Here is an 8866-nt window from a genome sequence, read left to right on the forward strand (position 1 = left end):
AATCCTAGGAAGGGAAGACCGAAACAGGTGAAGGAAGTGTCTCCCACGGACAGGAAAGGCTACCATCATCTGCTGCCGCTGTCAGCAATTCTCCCCGCAATCAGGAAGATTGCCGAACAGTGGCTGGTGGAGGTACTCTCCCTTGGAAGGGAAAGTTTCAACATCTGAAGGCGATCTTCCAAGCAGCACTCTCTGCTTCCCTTCAACCAGTTCTATATTAAATTGGAGGTCGACATATAGTGTTGCCTGAGAAACGAAGCCGAAGCTTGTTTTTGAGTCCCCCCCACCCCCCCCCACCCCCCTTAGGAGTTACCAACAGAACTCCAAGGAGTTTGGAACAGCTACTGCTTCGGACCTCCGGGACTGCCGCAGGGACTGGCGAAGAAGATGAAGGCTTGCAGGAACATCTGACTTCAGACTCCTTACATTGCTGCTAGCGCTGACCGGGGGAGGGGACTTCTTCGCCCCGTGGAGACAACTTAACCCGCGGACATGAGAAGTTTCCCCCGAGAGGCACAGGAATCTGCAGCGCCATCAGCAAAGAGGAGCAAGACCGAAGTGCAGCTCTGGGTAGGCCACAAGTGGATTTCCCTCCGATGAAATCACAGGGAGCAAGCAACGTCAACATCCGAATGGAGGAGAATTAAAATAAATATAACTCCCCCGAGGCGGAGTGCAGCCCTCCGTGCTCAGCGGATAGTCTCTGCTGCGGCCAGGTTCCCGCCACTTAGGCGCCACCATCTTGGCCTGCCCAGCCTGGCCAGTTTCTCGCCACTTAGCCTGGACTGCTTCTCAAGCACCCCTACCTGGAGACGCCCAACTGGCCAGCATGCCTCAGCTATGGTTGGGCCGCCGACCACTTGTGCGGCCTCTGCCCAGCTGCTGTTAGATGTTACTCCCACCCGCTCACGGGGTGGCGGCCCCAACTTCCGCTCAGCACCAATCTCTCCTTGTGGGCACTTGCTCTAGGACAGAGCTCCTTACTCAGAGGGGGTTCCCTGCCGTGGCCAGCAGCATGATGTGGCGCAGGCTTCCGCCGCTTGGGCATCGCCATCTTGGCCTGCCCAGTCTGTCTGGCTTCTGGCCACTCAACCTGAGCCGCCATCTCGAGCACCCTTAACTTGGGCTGTCCAGCATGGCCAGCAGGCCTCAACTGAGGCTGGGCCGCTATCTTTCTATCAGCAGACCATGTGTGCAGCCTCCATCGTGCCTCTGGTAGATGCTTCCCTCCCCCCACGTTGTGGAGGCACCAGCTTCCGCTCAGCGGCTACCAAGTGCCGATCTCTCCTCGTGGGCACAAGAGACATGGTCGGGTTTCCCCAAAACCTCACTCAGGTCCCCACCGAGAGACCCCTTGCTGGCGTGGGGAGCGGCGGACGTCCCCCCTCCCAGGAGAACTCTACCGTTGATGCCGCCCCATTCTCCCTCCCCGCTGCCTCGGCTCGGATACATCGATAGAGGACTGAGGGGAAGTGCTGCTCCTTCAGCCCGCTATCTTAGGGCTTCATGTCCCCAGGCCCAGGAAGGGCCGCATGCAGCCCCTTCTGACGCAGGGGTGGGACACCTGGACGTTCATTCCCCGGTCCATGGGATGAACCCCTGAGCGGCAGGCCCGCGACTGAAGAGTGGGCTCCTGTTTCCGAGGTTAGGTCGAGGGACCACACCGAGGACAAAGTAGGCTAAGAGACTTCCTCCTTTCATAGGATCATAGGCCTCATCCGGAGGCTTAACGATCTTCTAGATCCCTTCCCTCTAATAGGCATAGCGGCACTCCATCAGTCTAGAAAGTTGGTACGGCGCCCTACCTTGCCTTCTTTGGCCCTACCTCTCCCAGGTCACAAGACAGAGATTAAAGGGTATCGCCTCGGCGGTGTCAGGCCAAAGGGAGCCCTTAGATCTGCAATGTGTTGAGGTTGTTGCCCTTCCCCAAGGTGAAGCACAGGTGTTTCTATACTCCGTAGGTTCCATCAGGGTCCCTGGAGAAGCTTGTCCCCAGTTCAGCGAGACACCCGCCAATCCCAGTCAACCAGGGAGACTCTTCAGAGGTGGTTAGACCCGAGGAAACCCCCTAGCAGGGGTCTTCCTTCTGGATACTCCCACGGAGATTAATCTATTATCAGATGCATCCTAGGAGGGAGGGAGGGAGGGCACATCTGCTGAACCAATCAGCTGCGGGACTCTGGTCTCTGGAGGAGAAGGCCCTCCAAATAAACGAGCTCGAACTGTTAACAGTTCAGAGGACCCTCCTCGAGTTGTGGAGCTCGTTGGTGGGAAGGAGAGGGGCCCTGATGTGCGACAATGCCGCCGTCATCGCATACATCAAGAAGCAGGATAGCCTCCGATCCGTCGTATCCACGACGTGACAGCAGAGAACCTGTCCTGGGATGATCATACTACATAGGATCAATTCTATAGTGTGATTGACGAGTTTAAGTCCAAAACTCGGAACAAGTTCAACCAGTGTCGTCCTCTGAGCAGGAAGCAACTGTGGAGTATTGACTTACTGCTGAGCATTGAAGACCGTTCCCTCGTGTGTTCGCCCTCAAGTGGAGGATGACTTTCACAGGCTGCGTGGTTCACTTCCAATCCACAATTAGGTCTTATGCCTTTCTTTTAAAATTCCCTACAAGGAATAAACCTGAGGACAACACCATCTCCCTGACGGCCAGGTACATTCTGGGGAAAAGGAACGTAACAGACGGACTCGGCAGGAAGGGGCAAGGGCGGGGAACCGAAGAGTCTCTACACCCGGAGTGGGCGAAGGCAGTGTTTGAGAAGTGGGGATCCCCCTGCCTGGATCTGTTCGCTACCATACTGAATACGAAGCTTCTGGTCTTCTGTTCCCCAGCACCGGACACGGCAGCAGCGGTGGAAGAAGTGTTTCGACACCCGTGGGATGGGCTAGACGAGTAAGTTTTTCCCCCCTAAAGCTTGCTCCATCAACAGACGAACAACAGGCTATGAAGGACAAGGCACGTGAGAATGACGTTGGTAGCTCCGTGGTGGCTGAAAAGGAATAGTTTCCGTACCTTCTGGAGCTAGCGGTAGAGGGTCCCTTCTACTAAGGCAAGATCTGCTAAGGCAGCTGTACTTCCCGAGGTTCCACGAAGGACTCCCAAACGTAATCACGCCAGAACCACATATGAAAGCACAATTAGTTTACGTTATTGTTGCATACGGATATCAAGTTATGTCGACTTGTTTTGATGCAGTGAGGGTTTGAATTAAGGTTAAGAATGATGACTACTGTACAGGTATACTGGTTGGCAACAAAATTGTTTCAGAATATTTTGGTGCTTGTCTTTGAGTATAGTACCTAATGAATTTTCTATTATTGATGGAGATTTAATTCTACCCTTCTCAATTATATTTTCTGCAGTTTTAAATGTTAGGAGTATGAATATAAAATTAATTGTTACACTTTTTTTTTGCAATTTAATAATGAAAAAAAAAATAATTCTAGAACTCCCCCCCCCCAGACCATTCCCAAACCTCGAAGCAGTCAGAGTACTGTAGTCGTACATGTACTACATCTATACCATATATCATGCTGATACAGTATTAATTTCTATTTTAAATTCTAAATGAATGTATGTTTAAAATAGCTCTATTCATTATCAAACATGTTCTGGTAAAAATACTCTACTCGATTGCAAAATTATTGACATTTGTAACAAAATAATGTCGAGTACACGTACAGTCTGGCAGACGCAGGAAAATATATCAATGACTGAAAGCCTTCTATTGGCAGCCATCCCAATTTATCAGTAGATTTGTATTCATAGAATTTCAGTTATATGACGGGTGGGAAGGGGTGACGGTACAGACGTAGTTTGGTTAGAAAATGGGAAAAATGAAGAGGGAATGGAGATAAATAACAAGTGGCTAGAGCTAATGACTTCCAAAGACCCTCAAATAATGCCTGCGGTTTCCCAAGTGATACGCATTGATTTCTACTATCGCTATACATGGCACATTCAGTAAAAATTACAGGGCTTGTCTTTTATTATTATTATTATTATGAGGTAGGGAAAAGTATAAATGGTACTGCTATTCCATATATGTAGGAAAGAGGTATAAACATTTGTATTAAATTATTATGAATCAATTTTTAATACGCATCTACAAATTACATGAAATGAAATACAGGAATTTACAAATAACAAGGACTGTCGTGTCATAAAACTGACTTTAGTTCATTCATTTAAATGTTATAGTTTACCAATGATTCTTCAACTCCCATTTTCTATTTGAGCGTAACTTATATAAAGAAAACTGCTTTTATGGGATGACCAATACAGAAAAGTAATTTGGCCACCTAAACAAAATATTGAATAACAAATGCCCATGTTTTCATTAGGACTTGGAGAGCTAGATTATTTTTAATCTTTCGATCACGTTTACATCTCTACAAACTTTTTATATTTACCTAACCTGCGTTTGTATACATAATTTACAGTAAGTTGTAGTGTACTGGAAGATTTTCATAATTATTTCCTTCATAATTATTTCCCTACCCCCAAAAAATTATCCATAACAGTATTTATATTGAAAGAATGATGAGCAAAGACGACAACGAATGTAATGATTAGAAACATCGAAAACTTTTCGGAGCAAGTGAAATTTCATTCAAGACATGAGCTGTCTAAAAGAACACATTCAAATCAAGATAGGTGGCGATATAAATCTGCCATATCTGTCGTATCAGATAAAAAATTAGTATATTAACGCTCTTGGAGAACATGTGAAAAAATAAAATAGTTTGTTAAATTAAACAGCCAAATTTTTTGCAATATTTGATAGCACACCCATTTACCTCACTGAGTATACGAATCAAGCTGCATCGCCAAGTTTTGATTGAAAGGTTAAGCGTGAATGTGGTGGAATCAGGTGTTGGTTTTATTGGGAAAAGGGAAAGATAGAGGGGTGCATTTCAAATACTATTTTTAGGATAATCAACGAGCAAGTGACAAGCATTGCTAATTGTAAAACAGGCTTACGGATCTGTGACTGTGATATCTTTGTTGAAGTTTACACTATGATGTTAATCCAAAATACGAGTTTGTTCCGTGGGGTTGTGGATGACGCGGAATCATATATATTACTGAAAAAGAGAAACAAGGAAACACAATGAAAGAGTTATAAATTAGCTTATTGTAAGAGAGAAAGTCTGAATGAATATAACTAAGTACGACAATAAGGGTAAAAATTAAGAAATGTATGATGGCAGCAGGAAAAAATAAGAGATAAATCACAAAATAGTTAGAGCAAGGAAATGGCAAGTCATGCAAAACAACTTGAAAGAGGGGTGTCTATGAATCCCAAAGTTTGAATGCATAAAAAAAATGGGGAGGAGAGCGTGGGCGTTGTATGCATGTTTATGGAAGAACAGGCATTGAAGCTGAGCAAATGAATAAATGTTTATGCAATAATTAAATGATAAGGATTCAATGGGCGAGAAAGGTGAAAATAAAGAGAATGGGGGGGGGGGGGGCAGTTAGGATAGATGGAACAACATCATTATCTAAAGGTGATTTGAACATTATTGTTGGTTGAAAAAAAAAATCAAAGGTGGAAAGGACTGGGCTATCAGAGTGAAATAGACCTTACAATATGAGAGAGAGAGAGAGAGAGAGAGAGAGAGAGAGAGAGAGAGAGAGATATGCAGTGCTATTGATAACCATATTGTAGATCTATTTAGAAGCAAAAGTTGAGGAGAGTTTAGTGCACATGAGGTTAATTGAAGACCTTTTATGGTAGCACATTTATCTTTGTTCTCATTGAGTCACCTTCAATAAATGAGAAATGGTGTATTGTAATCATCAACAAAATCATGAATCAGTTAAACGGGACTGGAAGAATGATTGTAATGACGAAAAGCAGAATGCCTGGGGATATACCTGATGCTGTTCTGGTTACAAATAGTTAAAATAAAAGGTAATTTTCATTAGAGGAAGCGTTCATGATGGAGCTTTATACATTAAATTATCAATGTATCTGTGGGGAAAATCACGAATGCCAATAAGCCAATGAATCTTGAAACAAAAGATGAAAATGGTAATATGGTATCTGGCGAGAAGAGTTTTGTGTCCACGGAATTATTATTTTCAAGAGCTGTCGCGTGTAGAGGAAGAAATCCAGAACTAAATGGTAGGGAGTAGAAGTGAAAGTGACTAATTAACATATAAGGGCTATGTAAAGTATGATATATGTAAAAATCATAATGACAAAACTGAGACTAAGGCACTGGTCATTTAAAAAGGCTCGTTTGTGGATGCGTTCAACTGATCTATTTCTTATATCTTACATAGGTACTACTGTAGGTTGGTTAAGACATCAGTCACCCATTGAGATGAGGTAGAGATACTAACGCTAGACTTATTGAGTCCTTTGACTGGTCAGATAATACTACACTAGACCCCTTTCTGGATGCGGCTCTTTTTCCTTTCCATACACATACAGCGAACAGACTTGCCAATTCGTTACACATTCTTCTCTTTTCTCATACACCTGACAACACTAAGATAGCCGAAAAAATTCTTCTTCACTCATGGGATTACCTACTGTGCTGTAGTTGTTCAGAGCCTACTTTCCCCTTGCTAAGGGTAGAGGAGACTCTTTAGCTATGGTAAGCATCACTTATAGGAGAAGGACGCTCCAAAATCAAACCATTGTTCACTAGTCTTGGGTAGTGCCATAGCCTCTGTTCTATGGTCTTCCACTGTCTTTAGTTACAGTTCTCTTACTTTAGGGTACACTCGAGCACATTATTATTTGTGTTTTTTATTTTTTTTACTAGCTATTTTCCCTACTGGAGCTCTTAGGCTTAAAGCATCCTGCTTTTCTAATTAGGGTCGCAGCTTAGCTAGTAAAAATAAAAATAATAATAATAATAATATAACAACAACAACAACAACAACAACAACAATAATAATAATAATAACAATAATAATAATAATAATAATGATAATCTGCACATCTTTTTGTATATCTGACTTTCGACGTGCGAAGCTAGTTTAATTCATTCATACCACATGTGGTATTCGCTTGAAAGTAATATGTAAGCGAGTCGCCTGCGAGCTGTTCTAAATACACGGGCTATGAAATCCGAACAAGAGATAAACCAATAAAATGACCTGCAAACCAGAATGTCCTCTGCAGTTGGCCGGACACACACCACGTGCCATGCCACTTCCATAAAGCTTCAGGGACTCGCATTCCGCTTAAGCGCGAGATGGATACGGAGGAGGAGGAGGAAGAGGAGGAGGAGGGGGGGGGGTTTGAAAGGGCTACGTCGAAGGAGGGATCAAACACAGACAGTCCAAGTACCGTATGCAAACCATCTCGTGATGTCCGCTTCAAAGAGTTGTGCAAGAGATGTAAAGCTAAAACCTCGACATCTCTGGAGACAAACAGGCGAGTAAACATCTCACCCACAATCTACAGAACCAGGTTTATTTACAAACTTGTCTCCCAACCAGATTGTTCACCGATTATCGAGCCTGTCGGTGGCTCTTGGTCTTCCCAGTTTTTTTTTTCTTTAATCTCAAAACCAGTTCTTTTTATGTTTAAGGGTCCGTGGTACTTCAGTTCCTCGTCTCGATTTTTGTTAAGTGTGTTTGGTAAACAAGTGGAAACTTTGGGGTGGATGATGTTGGCATATGCTTATTTGGCAAACCTAGTTCATCCCAGTTTCTTGAAACATGCACAAACACACACGCACAAAGATAATTCTCTCTCTCTCTCTCTCTCTCTCTCTCTCTCTCTCTCTCTCTCTCTCTCTCTCTCTCTCTCTCTCTCTCTCTCTCTCTCTCTCAACAATGAAATAACTACAGAGATGATACTGGCTGACAAAGAAGTGACCCCAAAAATTATTAATTTTAAGAATGTGGCATGAAGAGGCAAAACCTGATGAACGGGAGTTGGGAGTGTTGGTTAAAATGAAAAAAAAGGAGTCCTGACTGATAACAATAATTACAGAAGCATAACACTCACGTCAGTTGTTATGAAAATATATAATCTGCTCATTCTAAAGAAACTAGAGAGAAGATTGATGAAAAGCTGAGAGATGAACAAGCAGGATTTAGAAAAGGTAGAAGTTGTATTGACCAAATTTTTATTTTCAATAATCTTTTGATGGCAAATGTGGGCTATGAAAAAGTATTTGATAGTGTGCACCGGCCAATTTTGTGGAGAGACCTGCGTTGTTATGGAATTCCTCTTAAATGTGTGAATATGTTTAAATCTGTTCATGAGCATAGCAAGAGCAAAGTTAATGTTAGTGGAGTACTGTCAAATGAATTTCCAGTGAACAGTGGAGTATTCCTAGGGGATGTGTTGTCACCTATGTTGTTTATCACCTCATGGATTTTGTAATGTGTAGAACAGTCGGAGAAGGGGGAGAAGGATTAGACTGGATTGGTAATATGAAATTAGCAGACCTAGAGTATGCTGATGAGGCTGTCCTTATTAACAGAACACCACAGAGATTTGCAATGCTTGCTTACCAGAATGCATGAAATATCACACGAGGTTGGGCTCCAGATAAATAAAAGAAAGACAGAGATGATGAGAACGAAGTATGCAATGGAAGGTGAAATATCATTGGAAGGAGAAAGGATTAATGAGGTAGAATCGTTCAAGTATTTAGGTACTATGATCAATACAGGGTCTTTAGAATTTTAGTTTAGTGAGATAGAAAAAAGGCAAATCCGACAATGGCTAGGTTAAGTAAAATCTGGAAATCAAATGGCCTGAAATTATATATAACAATCAGACTATATATCAGTTTGGTGAGATCGGTGTTACTGTATGGTATGATAATGAAACAATCTCCAACAGATTTAGTAGATTTGAGAAAAAAAAC

General features: G+C 43.1%; 1 protein-coding gene and 1 pseudogene across 2 annotated transcripts in view; one reads left to right on the forward strand and one right to left on the reverse strand.

Moving 5' to 3' along the window:
* LOC137632607 (bcl-2-related ovarian killer protein-like) overlaps positions 1–8866 on the reverse strand; it is a 120166-nt gene that overhangs the window by 12766 nt on the left and 98534 nt on the right. The window lies entirely within an intron of this gene.
* LOC137632720 (small nucleolar RNA U3) lies at positions 2385–2576 on the forward strand (annotated as a pseudogene).

Source organism: Palaemon carinicauda, chromosome 41 (genome assembly GCF_036898095.1).
Source record: "Palaemon carinicauda isolate YSFRI2023 chromosome 41, ASM3689809v2, whole genome shotgun sequence".
NCBI lineage: Eukaryota > Metazoa > Arthropoda > Malacostraca > Decapoda > Palaemonidae > Palaemon > Palaemon carinicauda.